The sequence below is a fragment of the Dermochelys coriacea genome, chromosome 6 (assembly GCF_009764565.3).
Source record: "Dermochelys coriacea isolate rDerCor1 chromosome 6, rDerCor1.pri.v4, whole genome shotgun sequence".
Classification (NCBI taxonomy): domain Eukaryota; kingdom Metazoa; phylum Chordata; order Testudines; family Dermochelyidae; genus Dermochelys; species Dermochelys coriacea.
Genome location: NC_050073.1, coordinates 99801329 through 99815606, shown reverse-complemented (window position 1 = coordinate 99815606; position 14278 = coordinate 99801329). Strand labels below are relative to the sequence as shown.

At 43.5% G+C, this 14278-nt stretch overlaps 1 protein-coding gene across 10 annotated transcripts in view; it reads left to right on the top strand.

Moving 5' to 3' along the window:
• Positions 1-3374: 3374 nt before the first annotated feature.
• Positions 3375-14278, top strand: part of BTBD7 (BTB domain containing 7) — a 116510-nt gene continuing 105606 nt past the window's right edge. For 2 of the 10 annotated variants that reach the window (XR_006282450.1, XR_006282451.1), the window contains exon 1: positions 3777-3981. The gene's annotated coding sequence lies outside the window, so the exon portion shown is untranslated. Of the gene's footprint in view, positions 3982-4614; positions 4737-14278 lie in introns of all 10 variants that reach the window. The other 8 variants (XM_038405554.2, XM_038405555.2, XM_038405553.2 and 5 more) reach the window with 8 other exon arrangements.

Here is a 14278-nt window from a genome sequence, read left to right as displayed (position 1 = left end):
GACTGGAAGGAACAGAGTGGAAGAGATAATGTAGATGGGTCAAGCTTGCAGGACATGGGCAAAAAAGACTGTGCCTGCTAGAACACATTCTCCTCCAGAGCCTGGAATGGAACCAAGATTCATGAGTCGCACGATTCCTCAGCTGGCTCACTGGCAGTGTCTCATTCCTTACTCGTCTCCACACAGAGGAGGACAATCTATTACTGCTACTAGTTATTCCATTAGCTCAAGTGGCAGAGGTTTGCATGGTGGATCTAAAGGTTTCAACCCTGCCAATGAACTATGTGGATGTCAATAATTAAGGTTACAAAGTCAAAAGGTAAGATGCCTAGGCAACCTTAATATGGCCTGCTTGTGTGTGTGTGGATTATAATACATACTTTAACGACATGATCAGATAATATTTTTTTACACAGGACCACTGTTCCCTCTGAGCGGTGCGCGTGTGCGCACGCACACAGATCCTAAACCCCGCGCACATGGCGAAACACCGCTCGCACAAAAATTTGCAGAGAAGCACAACAATTTGAGTAGAAGAAATTTTTGGGGCACACAGCCTGTCAAAAATTAGAGGGAACATTGCAACAGGACCCCTGCCTCCTTCAGTGCACAGGATAGACCTGGGGATGAATCAGGGATGTGCAGGACTGTTGTCTATAGGACTCATGCTTCATTTATTGCAGAAGCTGGAAGGTGTGACATGAATGAGACAGGTGATCACAGGAAGAAAGAGGACAGTCTCATGGTTAAGGCAGTTGAATGCTGCCCTGGGGAATTGAATTCTATCCTCGCTTTTGTCACAGAATTCCTATGTGATACTGGGCAAGTCACTTCAACCAAATTTTTCACAGGCTGTCACTAATTGTGTGTTCCTCATTTTCTGAGTGCCTGATCTGAGACCCTGAGGTCTGATTTGCAAAAGTGGTGAGCACTCAAGCAGTAACGGAAGTCAATGGGAACAGTGCTTTGAACATATAAAGTGCTGTACAATGCTAAGTACTGTGAAAAATAAGGGCCTAGCTATGTCAAACTGGGCACCCTGGATTAATCAAAATATTGAATAGATGCTGATTAAATGAGCACTGCCCATCCTGTGCACTTAATGAGGTAGTGGTCTTGTGGAAAAAAATACATGATCATGTGATTAAAGAATGTGTCATAATGCATACGCTCAAGGGGACTGAACTAAGTTACTGACACAATCTTAACTGGGGGTAATAGCATTCCCTTACCTCACAGGGGTTTTAAGAGGGTAAATACATTAAAGATTGTGAGGTGCTCAGATACTATGATAATGTGGGCCAGATAAATACCATAGATAGACAGATATCCGTGAACTGTAAGAGATCATCCATCAGTACCACCACTTGCGTTTCTGTTCCATATTCTAGTCTGAAAACAGTTTGTGAAGAGTTTGTCTAGGATATTGGCTGTGGTCCTGTGGACTGTTGCATAAAGTTGACTTTTTCCTAGCTTCTCAATAAGTTTGCTTAGGAATGGGAAATGTTATGCCCCGTAGTAGTTAGCTAGCTCTGTTGCACCTAGGAAAGTTTACTAGGCGGAAGGATTTCTTCCATACATTAAATGTTAGAAAACTCAGTCAGAAGAGGACATAAGTGATCATAGCTCTTCTTCACCAACAAGCAAAGATGTGTCTAATTCGCAGGTGGTGGGCCATGCCTTTTTCAATGTGCCCAGCACTTCTTATACAATGAACATGATAAGCTGGGGGGAGGGAGGGAGGCGATCTGGTGTTTGGCCTGTGTATGAAATCTAGCTCCAGGCATCCTGAAAAACCTTCCCAGATGCAGGTTATTTTCCCAACACAGAAAGATGCTTGTTCCTCACAGGTGTTGGGTTCTGCTGTGGACCACAGGCAATCAGGTTTGATGAAGGGGTTCACCCTCTACCCTCCACCCCACGCAATAATAACTCTTTGAGGCATGTTTGTGTGGCTTCTGTGGAGTCAGGGAAAACTGATCTCTTGGCCATATTGATTTTAATATGATTTGATCCTTTCTGGCTTCATCTATTTACAGAGAGTTTTCTTGAAAATAACTGTTGCAGTAGCAGCAGAGGTAGCCATGGTAGGATATGCAGCAGAAAAATACCTTTGGCATTTTTATTACTGTAACTGCTAGACAAGTGGTTTTCAAACTGCGGGTCGCGACCCAGTACTGGGTCGCAGAATGTAAGGGAGTGGGTCGCGGTGGCTCTGGTCAGCACAGCTGACTGGGCCGTTAAAAGTCCCGTTGACGGTGCTGCCCAGCTAAGGCAGGCTAGTCTCTACCTGTTCTGACACCATGCTGTGCCCCGGAAGTGGCCAACAGCAGGTCTGGCTCCTAGGCGGGGGGACTATGGGGCTCCACGCACTGACTCTGGCCCACACACCAGCTCCACACTCCCATTGGCCGGTTCCAGGGCAGGGGGCAGTGCTTGCGGGCAAGAGCCGCTTGGAGCCACTTGTGTACCTCCACCTAGGAGCCGGACCTGCTGCTGGCTGCTTCCGGGGCGCAGTGTAGTCCATGGTGCCAGGAGAGGCAGGAAGCCTGCCTTAGCACCCCAGCTGTGCCACTGACTGGGAGCCGCCCGAGGTAAACCCATGCCCCAACCCCGCACCCCAATACCCTGCCCCCGCCCTGAGACCCTTCCTGCAACCCTAACCCCTCATCCCCGGTCTCACCCCAGAGTCTGCACCCGCAGCCCAGAGCCCTGACCCCCTTCCCCAGCCCCTCCCCCAGCCCAGAGCCCCTCCCACACCCTGAACCCCTCATCCCCAGCTCCGTTGGGTCATGGGCATCAACAATTTTCTTCAACTAGGTCACCAGAAAAAAAAGTTTGAAAACCACTGATCTAGACCTGCTCTGACCTGTGTCTCCTATGAAGCACAGCTAGCATACTTTTGGCTGCTATAAAATTTGGTCCAATAAAAGATATGACCTCACCCAGCTTGCCTAATACAATGCTAGACAAGTAGAAGAAGTAGGGAGAGGATGAGAGCGGCCAGATTCTGATCTAGAACACACCAGCATAAATCCAGAGTAACTCCAATACAATTGGAATCCGATTGTGATCAGAATTTTGCTAGTAATCTGTGAACAAGCTCACAGGACGTTTAAACAAAACAGGAGCTACATTAATTCTCGTTGCAAGCAGCTCCCACTCCCACGGTAGTCCCAGGACAGCAGTACTATAAGCCCTGGTGCAAATTACACGTGCGTGTTGAAACGGGCCAGAAAACGGCGAGAAGAGGGACAATGCTGTAACTTGCCCCAGTTCGGCACGGCAAAGCGAGCATAATTTCCACACCGCGGCGGCGGGAGGGGAGGTACCAGGGAAAGCAACGAACAGAAGGTTGTAAAATAGCGAAGATGCCAGTCGGCATCTCCTCAGGCGCGCTGCTCGGGCTCACGTGCTTGGGCCTGTTGCGTTTATGGGCCGCGCCACTTGGCACGGAGCTGGTACCTGGCACACGCCAGGAGCAGGGAGGGGAACACCCACGGTGGCGGGACCCGCGCGCATTGGTGGCCCCGGTGCTGGCTGGGCTCTCGGGGCGGGCACATCCCCACCGAGGGCGGGCGTGGCCCGTGGGAGACCTGTGGGGTGCTGCCTCCGCCGCCTCCTCGCTCCACGTCGCCGCCGCCGCGCGGCTCCCCGGCATCCGCGGCGCTGCCTTGCTCGGTTCCGCCTCACGGCCCGCGGCTCCGCCCGCCTGCGGGGGGGGGCCCACTCGGGCGCCCGCCTCCACGGCCAACCACGTGACCCCGGCGCCGCAGAGCCGCCGCCGCGCAGGCTCCCTGCCGCTCCCCAAGTCTAGGGCTTGGGATCAAAATGGCGGCGGCGGCGGCGGCGGCTCCGGCACCAGCAGGACCGGCGAGGGGAGACAGGAGGAGCCGCTGAGCGGGCCGGGCCGCGTCGCGAATGGAGGCCGCGGGCAGCAGCTGCTGCTGTTGGAGGTGAGGAGCCACCGGGGGCGGGGCGGTGAGTATCTGGGCTCACGGGCCACGGCCCCTTCCCCCGGGAGTTGGGCTGTTGCTCCCATCGCCGTGGCCTCTCTCCCACAGGGCTCCCTGTACGTGTCCAAGAGCTGAGCTCCAGCCCCAGACCGCCGTCTCTACAGTGCTGGGGCGGGGCTGGACTATAGCCCTCCAGCACCACCACTGCCCACCTGCCCCAGTGCTGGCATACGGCCCCCTTCGCTCTCTCCCTCCAGGTTTCCCCTGCGCTCCCACCCTAGTGCTGGGCTGCAGGGCTCCCCTCACACCCACCTCAGGCAGCTTCCCCTTCTGCCTCGTACTGAGTTGTAGGGTTCCCTTTCAGCCCACGGGGCTTGGCTTAGCTTTCCTTCTCCATGGCTGTCTTCAGGGTCTCGCTTTAAACCAGAGAGTGGCTGGCCCCCTCTCCACTCCACAGGACTTTGCACCGTCCCTGTGGTGTGTTGCAGGACCCCCACCCCAACCGTTTTCCTCATGAATATCTCGTTGCTCGTCTTAAACGAACTTGGAGTGCTTTGCAGACAATGTGCAATGCTTGCCCCTCTGGAACATTCCCGCTGCTGGTGGGATGGGGTTTTCATGCTGTTTGCTTATGCATCTCATTTTCTCTCTGTCACAGAAGGGTATGATGATTCCCGCCTCACCCGGTAGAAGTGGCGTGTTTTTCAGGCAATTTGAGATTCTTGGGCAAAAGATGCCCAGAAATGCAAAGTGTTGTCATCCTAACAGATAAATAGGAAGGTAATAAGACATCAACTTTGTAGGATTTGCACCCATTTAAACCGTATCTGGATTTGGCCCAGAGAATTCAACACAGCATCTTTTAGCTTTGTTTCTTTTTCTTCCTGGTAGCCAAACCAATACAGCATAATGTGATACATCTGAAATGCTTGGCAAACTGCATATACAGCACCACTGAAATGCAACCTCTTCTGGTGTGTAAATAACACTTTGCATTTCTGTTTTCTCTTGCATCCATTTTGGACATGGGTTTGTTAGTGGTAATAACTTTATCTACCTTACACAGAGGTGTTAAGCTTTGATTTATTTGACTAAAAGGTGGTATAGAAGAGTGCATCATGTAACACTTTACAAACATTAACACCACTCTCAGTGGACAAGTATTATACTTGTATTGCATAAGGAGAGGGGAATTCCTTTTACTTACATTCACTGACTTATGTTTTCCTGTTTTGGAGCTCTTGTTTATGAAACCAGAATACAAATGTTTATTTCCCAATTAGAAGTTCAATGCCAGCGTAACTATCTGGCTGAGTAGATGGTACTTTTATTCTTAGTGAAGGGTGGGGTTATGTTCTCTAGTTTTTCCAAATATAAATAAACTCTGTGGATTGCATTGTCTGAACTTTTAAAAAGTAGAAATGGTTACTCTTGGCAGAATATCTGAAAGTGTAATATACTCAAAGGAATGCTCTTGGGGTGTGTGTACCTTCAGAGAATAATTTTCCTATAACTAGAATTGTAATTGGTACATTGAACCTACTACAAGAGAACCTCAGAGTTGCAAACACCAGAGTTACGAACTGACCAGTCAACCACACACCGCATTTAGAACCAGAACTATGCAATCAGGCAGCAGCAGAGATGAAAAAACAAAACAAAACCCCAAAAACAAATACAGTACAGTACTGTGTTAAATATAAACTACTAAAAAATAAAGGGAAAGTTTAAAAAAAAATTGACAAGAAAAGGAAACTGTTTCTATGTTTTATTTAAATTGAGATGGTTAAAAAGCAATATTTTTCTTCTACACAGTAAAGTTTCAAGGTGTATCAAGTCGATGTTTAGTTAACTCTGAAAGAACAAGAATAATGCTTTGTTCAGAGTTATGAGCGTTTCAGAGTTACGAACAGCCTCCATTCCCGAAGTGTTTGTAACTCTGCTGTTCTGTTGTACTTCAACACCATGCTCTGTATACATACACCACTTAGTGACTGTTTCCTGCACATACACATACTAATCACTGGCCTAGTGAATCAGATTTTTATTATCTATGACTTGAAAAGTTGGTGTGATAGGCAGTAATTGGTAATTCAGTTCAAATGTTGGCTTGCCTGGGGTATTCATGTGGGAAAAGAGGACATTTAGAAAGTCCTGTTCAAGTTTGCAATCAATGTTTGTTTCTATTCCTGATGCTTTCCAAAGAACTGATACTAAGTTCTTTATCTTTTGATGTATGCAGTGGTGTTGTAGCCATGTTGGTCCCAGGATATTAGAGAGACAAGGTAAGTGAGGTAATATCTTTTATTTGGCCAATTTCTGTTGGGATGAGAGACTGAAGAAGAGCTCTGTGTGGCTCGAAAGCTTGTCTCTCTCACCAGCAGAAGTTGGGCCAATAAAAATATTACCTCACCCACCTTGTCTCTTTATACTTTGACACAGTCTCACTAAGAGTTATGTTAATCTGATTCAGGATGCTGAGCAGCATTTGGAGTGGGTTGACATTTTCCTACCAATTTTATATATTTGGTCAGATTAGAAACACAGTTTTAAAGTTTGGAAATCTCTAACTACTTTTTCTTAGTTACTGTCTTAATTTTTTATGGTTGTACTTGTTAATGTAAATGAGTTTCCTTGTATGTCCAGATTCCCCAGCTGAGTCATAGATGGTTGTGTTGTAATCATGTATACCTGGCATTGGTTGACTTACAGAGATGCATATATGAAAGACTTGAATTATTTTTATAAGCCATCTTAGAATACATGCATAGACATGCTGCTGGGCTGTTTTCTCAGGTTTTGAGCCTGTTTAGGAGACAGCTTGAAATTTTGTATGTAGACATATTACATATTCTGATGCAATTGTAGAATAAGCAGTCTTAGTTAATTTCTTTGAATTAATTTCAGTGCCTTGAGACCAAAGTTAGCCTTCATTTGAGATGAGATAAGAAACTGCTGCATATGAGATACAGTACCAGGTTCGCAAAAAGAAAAGGAGTACTTGTGGCACCTTAGAGACTAACAAATTTATTAGAGCATAAGCTTTCGTGAGCTACAGCTCACTTCATCGGATGCATTTGGTGGAAAAAACAGAGGGGAGATTGATATACACACACAGAGAACATGAAACCAGGTTCGTACCAGTGGAGAAAACAAGACAACCTTTAAAAATACATCATACTTGTAATTGGCATTAGTTAAGGATTTATTGTGGCAAATTCTTGTTTAAAACTGTTACAAAAATATAACTAGAACTGAGGCTTTCATACTTCTAAACATGTTTGTGTAGATGTATTTGTGAAGGTTGCCAAATGGCTATTGAGACTGGTACACTCTTTTCAGAACAGATGCAGAAAAGTAATCAGCAAGCTTAGTCTTGTGATTAGATCACACAACCTGAATTTAGGAAATCTGTATTCAGATCTGGCTCTAACCCCAACTCTGTGACACTGGGTGAGTCACCTAATCGCTCTTCTTCTTATTTTTACTGCCTAGGTACTCTCAGGAATGTGAGAGGCTTAATTCTCAATGTGCTGCTAAATGCTTTGATGGAAATTGCTACACAATTGCACAGTATTTCCCATGTTAATCTACCAATATACATATGCTGTGACCTGACAGGACTGTCTTTGGGGATGAGAGAATAATTGAATTTTCATGCCCGTTCAGTCTTTGTCCCGTATAAGACTATGGGCAGGTCCACACTTAAAAAGCTGCAGCGTTTCACTGAAGATGCTGCTCTGCTGGCAGGAGAGCTGTTTCTGTTGGCATCATAAATCCAGCTTTGCAAGAGGTGGTAACTATGTCAATGGGGAAAGCCCTCCCATCGACATAGCACTGTCTACACTGGGGTTAGGTTGGTATAACTGCGTAGCTTAGTAGTGTGAATTTTTCCCACCCCTGAGTGACACAGTTATACCAATATAAATTTATAGTGTAGACCTGGCCTACCAAAACGTATACAGACTGTAATGGTAGTTTTGAGTGCTAATGACTGCTGGGAACTGGACTGAGATAAGCCAGTACACAATCTGTGTACTTTTATTTTAATCTTTTAGACAAAAAAGAAAAGAAAAAAAAGAAAGCTAAATAGCAAAGCAGGCTTAAGGAAAACTTATTTTGTAACTTGTATCTGAAATCTCACCTTAGCTGCAGCTTCTCATTTTTAGTGCAGTGGTGCTTTTTACCTGTTTTTTCCCCCAGCTAGACTTACAGCAGGAAGTCAAATAATGTCAGCAGCTCATCTGGGACCAGGATTCAGGATCCTCTGTTCTTGCAGTTCTTTGTTCTCATAACTAGAGCACAAAGCTCTCTTGCAGCATTAAGACATTGAGTTAAATCGGAAACTGTTTAAGTTGATCATTTAGTACAGAAGTCCACACCAAACAGTGAAGGACTCTTTATATGTGTATATTTTAAAAGTGTGTAATTCAATAACTAAGTAAAAACTGAATGGTTTACTGATTTTTGGGGGGGAGGAGAGTTTAGCCTCTGTCCTTTTCTTACATTTAAATCATTCCCGTAATAGCCATACTGGATCAGACCAGTGGCCTATGTAGCCAGTATCCTTTCTCCAACAGTAGCCAGTACCAGCTGCTACAGAGAGAGAGAGACCTGCAGTAGGTAATTGTGGGGATAACCTGCCTCCAGGGGAATTTTATTTCAAATCCCTCAAAGTTAGAGATTTGTTTATGCTCTGAAGATTGGTAGTTCAAATACCTTGCAGAGCTTTTAAAAATATATATATTTACTATAATAACTGAATAATCTTCTCTATATAAATGTGTAATCCTCTTTTGAATACTTTTAGGTCCTTGGCCTCTGTCTTGGGGCTCTGAGTGCAACAGTTTAATTGTGTATTGTATGAAAAATTTTACTCTTAGAATTTGCCACCTCTCAATTTCAATGAATGTCCCCTTTTTCTTGTACTGAGATGTATAGAAGCTCCTAATGTACTTTTACCATTTGTAGTTTTTGTAAACTCGCATCACGTTTCCTGTTGTTTGTGTCTTTAAAGTCAACAGAGTAATCTTTTCAGTCTCTCCTCATGTGAGAATTTTTCCGTGCCCCGATCATTCTCGTTGTCCACCTTTGATCTCCCTCTTTCTACTATATCCTATTTGAGATAGTGTTATTTCAGTATGCTAATTTGCAGCTGTTACTCTTAAGTATGGTAAAAGTACATTTGTCTCTCAACTTCTTAACACCAAAGACTCAAGACAATCATCCCAAGGGAAATATATTTGTCGTAGTTAAACTTTTAACTAGTTAATGAGTATAGAAAATCTTTCCCTAGCTTTTCAGCTTTGTTTTTTTCAAGACCTAATAAAATTCTGCTACTTTCAGAACTGATTGACAGATCTGTGTTAAACTTCTGCTGTTAATATGGATGCTTCCGTTTCAACATGTAGAGGCTTGCTAGTAAATGTGTCACTTTATCAGAGTTACATACTTTGAGAAGTGTCCCTCAATTAGTGGATCTGAAAATTTAGTGCCAATCAATGTCATCTTATGATCTGGAGTCAGATATTGAGATTAGATGCAATTATGGCTCCCTTGTATGTAACTAATAGTCCAGAGGTAGGATTTTAATCAGGATTTTGCTTAAATACTTTGTACAAACCTGTCTCTAACATTAATCCTGTGGAGTGTCTTTTGTGTACTGACATAAATATTTGTCAGTTACCTTAGGAGTGTGCCTAAGAAGCAGGATCTCTTTATAAAATGTGATACAAGAGGGGAGTTACCTGTCTTTGCTTTGATAACTCTGCAAAGAAGCAAAATTAAAAAGCTTAAAAGGAAAAAGGAAAAAAAAGCTCATGAAAGCTTATGCTCTAATAAATTTGTTAGTCTCTAAGGTGCCACAAGTACTCCTTTTCTTTTTGCGAATACAGACTAACACGGCTGCTACTCTGAAACCTTAAAAGTAAAGTTATTGCCATGAGTTAGTCATTCTGATAGATTGAGGAAAAATACTTCTAAAAAGCTAGAAAAATAAGGAAGTGCATTTTAGGAAGCAATATAAAATCTTAAATCAGACTCTCCTCATTGCCTTCATGGCTCAACACAGCTTCATCCTGGCCTACATCTTGGATCTCATTTTGTCTTCCTTCACTCCACTAATGGTGCCACCCTCAGTGCTCTTGATGTTTCCTTCTCCCACCTCAGTCCCTTATACTTTGGAAACACTTGCCAGGCCGGTTTCAGAGTAGCAGCCGTGTTAGTCTGTATTCGCAAAAAGAAAAGGAGTACCCGTGGCACCTTAGAGACTAACAAATTTATTAGAGCATAAGCTTTCGTGAGCTACAGCTCACTTCATCGGATGCATCAGATGAAGTGAGCTGTAGCTCACGAAAGCTTATGCTCTAATAAATTTGTTAGTCTCTAAGGTGCCACGGGTACTCCTTTTCTACTTGCCAGGCCCACACCCGTCTCACTCATATTCCTTGTAAAGACTTCCACAATGTATACGTGTGACCATGCAGTCAAATGCCATCTCTGTCTCAGTGTTTCTTAATAGAAAAGACTGGTGGTGGAGGGAATTTGAGATGGTCTTAACTTTAGCTTATTTTTCTTCCAAGTGGGTGTTATCCTCTGTGTATTATGTCCCAATCCTGCAAATACTTATTCATGTGAAGCCTTGTCTACACCAAGTCTTGACCAAGCCAAGTCTACACACTTGCACCCCTTTAACCAAGGGTGTCTTTAAATGTCTTTAAATTTATGCAGACTCCTGTATGGAGACACTTTTGGTTTAAAAATAGCTTTTATCAATTTAGTTAAGCTAGTTGGTTTAGCTAGCTAGTTAGTTCTTTGGGGGCAAGGACTGTTCTTATCTGTGTCTGGTAATATGTAGTAGTCTCCTCTTTCTGAAAAGAGTACCTATATTAACCTAAGTAGCTTGTGATGTTTGCATTCCTTCCAAGGTATCTTAAATTTTTTTTAAGGAATATGCTCACGTATTATTATTATACTGATCTCTTGTGAAGTATTTTTCTGAATGACTGGATTGCTTATCTTGGGGGTTCTCAAACTGGGGATCGGGACCCCTCAGGGTGTCACAAGGTTTTTAAATGGGGGGGGGGGGGTTGCGAGCTGTCAGCCTCCATTCCAAACCCTGCTTTGCCTCCAGCATTTAAAATGGTGTTAAATATATTTTAAAGTGTTTTTAATTTATAAGGGGGGTTGCACTCAGAGGCTTGCTATGTGAAGCAGGTCACCAGTACAAAAGTTTGAGAACCACTGGCTTATCTTGTGTTAAGATGTGAAATGAGAATGTTGCTTCCCACAGCAACTGCAACACTAATTTTTTTTTTTATTTTTTACAGACTAAACAGACTATAGCAAGATACTATCATGCCTTTGCATGATAGGGAGGTGGTTCAAGTTTATCTTTTAAAGTAATCCTAATGAAAGGAAAGGTGCTTTTTTTTTACTCTTTTCCTCCTGCTCCCAACATATAACTCACCTTTTTCTTTCTATTCCCCACCTTCCTCCCCTAAAGTGGACCGTTCAAAACAACAGAATGCTATAAGATAACAGCAGGGGTAATCAATTATTTTTTTTGACAAGGTCCAAATTTCTTTGTCAAAATGTAGTTAAGGTCTAGACTCTAGAGAAAATAATACAAAAATAATAACAATAATAAGTAAGTAAGTAAAGATTTTTGCAGTCTGTTCATAAGTGTCTGGCGATCCAGATTTGGTCCGTGGTCCAGATATTGATTACTCCTGGTTTGTCAGGGCCTATGAAACCCTGTTCTTTCTCCATTTGACTTCTCTGGTCATCCCCTCTCCTTTAGCTCACTCTTCATGAAGGCTCTTGTCCTAAACCAAACATGGAAATTCATTTAAGGTTGACATTTTGTCTTGCCCCCATTATAGGCATCTGTGCTGCAGATGTCTGATATCATAGAATACCAGGGTTGGAAGGGACCTCAGGAGTTCATCTAGTCCAACCCCCTGCTCAAAGCAGGACCAATTCCCAATTTTTTGCCCTGATCCCTAAATGGCCCCCTCAGGGATTGAACTCACAACCCTGGATTTAGCAGGCTAACGCTCAAACCTCTGAGCTATCCCTCCTCCTCATATGTAGGGGATGAACTGATATAGATATAAAGTCCTATAATATGTGGGAATAGCTGAGTTAATTAGCTTTATTTCTCAATTTCTTTTGGCTGTGTGCTTTCTTCAGAAACATTATTAGAATCTACTGCTAAAGAAAAAAACAATTAAATTCATCAGACCTGCCACTTTCCGTGTAGATGCTTCCATTACAGTCTGATGTGGTACCTCTAGGAAGTTTTGAGGTGCATTATACTATTACCTTATTTAAACGTTGCCGCATAGATGGAAACATTAATACTAAATATTGACAAAATGCATATTTTGGAGCCATGAAGACATGGATCATTTGGTATAGTAATAGAAGTGACATTTTTAACTATAAAGCAAAGCAGTGCACTTTGCAATGCTTTTGTTTCCAAACTGTAAATGTAGTTTGACACCGAATATGATGTACTGGGCGAAAGCTCAGTATTTTCTAACAAGTATCACATACAGTGTGTAGAAGAACATGAGAAATATTGTGTTATTACCTGACTTTCAGACGTACTAAGCACCTGTGTTCTCACTGAAATCTGTTATAGTTGGTGCTATGCGGGGTTTGATTTCTCCAGAAATGTGCATATGCTGGTAATTCAGCCATCTGTTATGTCTGAATTGAATGCTTATCATGTTTTTTGTTTCTGAACTATCAGATTTGGATCAGAAAGTAGCTCCCATCTCTGACTCAACCATTAAAATCACTTTAGTTTTTATTCACTTATTAAACACCTCCAGAAAAAAAGGATTTATAATGGAAATACTGAAAGACTTTTTATTATAGAAGGGTTTTCATCGACTGCTACAATATTAATGTCTAATTACAAACATGTAGACTACAGTCTTAGGGGAGTGTTTTTGGAGGCATTTCTGTGCTTAATCTAGGCTTTTATTTGACTGAGTAAATGACTCTGTAACCTAGGCAGTACTGGTGATAAAATTCTTCTCTAACCATTGAGTCCGGAAAATATCAGTAGTCAGTTACCAGTCAGAGATTTACAAAAGATTAGTATTTGCTTTTGTTGGATTAACTATCATTTTAAGGAGAGTACACCCAGAGATTGAGGTATATTTTTGTCAAAATATTTTTATTCTCACTACTGAGAACATCTCAAGTAATTCTGACACATTGAATGGCTTTGCAGTTTATTGTTGTGATACTCGCTGGGGTACTCCGGGTTGTGTAACCCCTTACCACACCTGCCCTTAGAGTGAAGCAGCCTTGTCTATGCCTGCTGTGGAACAGCTCCCAGAACCCACCAGCCTCTGGTGACACAAGCAATGCCATCCAGGTCCTTGCAGACTTTGCTCTCTGTGTGTAGATATACCCCCATATCTCAATGTCTGTACTTTGACCCGTTAAACTTTTACCCCCACTCGGGGAGATTGCAGATTATGTATTCCTTACGCCACCTGTTCCTAAACCGAATTTTGCACCCTTGATAATCTGTACTTTATTCCCTGATAACCAGAAACGTGTCTGCTTAAACTCTGTACAGTTTTCTTTTTACTTCAACATTATCTTAATAAAATTATTAAATATGATAGGCACATACCAACCCCCAAGTCCTCAAAGCGTTCTCTGCAATGTCTAGCAAGGTGGGCCAGAGTTACCAGGTCTGCTATTCCCACAGGAACAGTACATAACAGCTTGTGAGATTAAACTGAGGAGCAGCACTTTGCTTAACACCACAGCACTGAGATGTTCTGTTTTCACTATAAATATGTTGCAGTAGATTCCACTTATTAGCAAGCCCTTGATTGCTATCAAAAAATTTCTATTATTCAGCAGTTGCTAATAAGTAGAAGGCAGGTTTGTGAGACTGCAGCTGGGGAAGGAAGCACTGGGAGGTGCCTTCCCTGGCTGCAGCCCTGCAACCTACCTGTGGGAAGGGCAGAAGTTAGGGAGGACGGTGGGGCTGCAGCCCAGATTCTGGTGCTTTCTAAGAGGTGTGGGGCCCACGGAGTTGCATGCCTGTTCCTCTCTATGTGCTCTCCAGGCATCAGGGCTCAGAACTTCCTTCCCTGCATACAGTCCCCAAGCGGGGCACAGCCTGGAGAGCACAGGGAGAGGTACTATGCAGCTCCAGCATCTGGGCTGCAGCCTCTCTCCCTGTTACTGCTCTGCCCACAGCCCCTTGCTACTTGTGTGGTCCCTGTGTGCAGGCAGGTTTGCCAGATTGCAACCCCAGGAGGAAGAGCTGAGGTAGGCTGAGACTG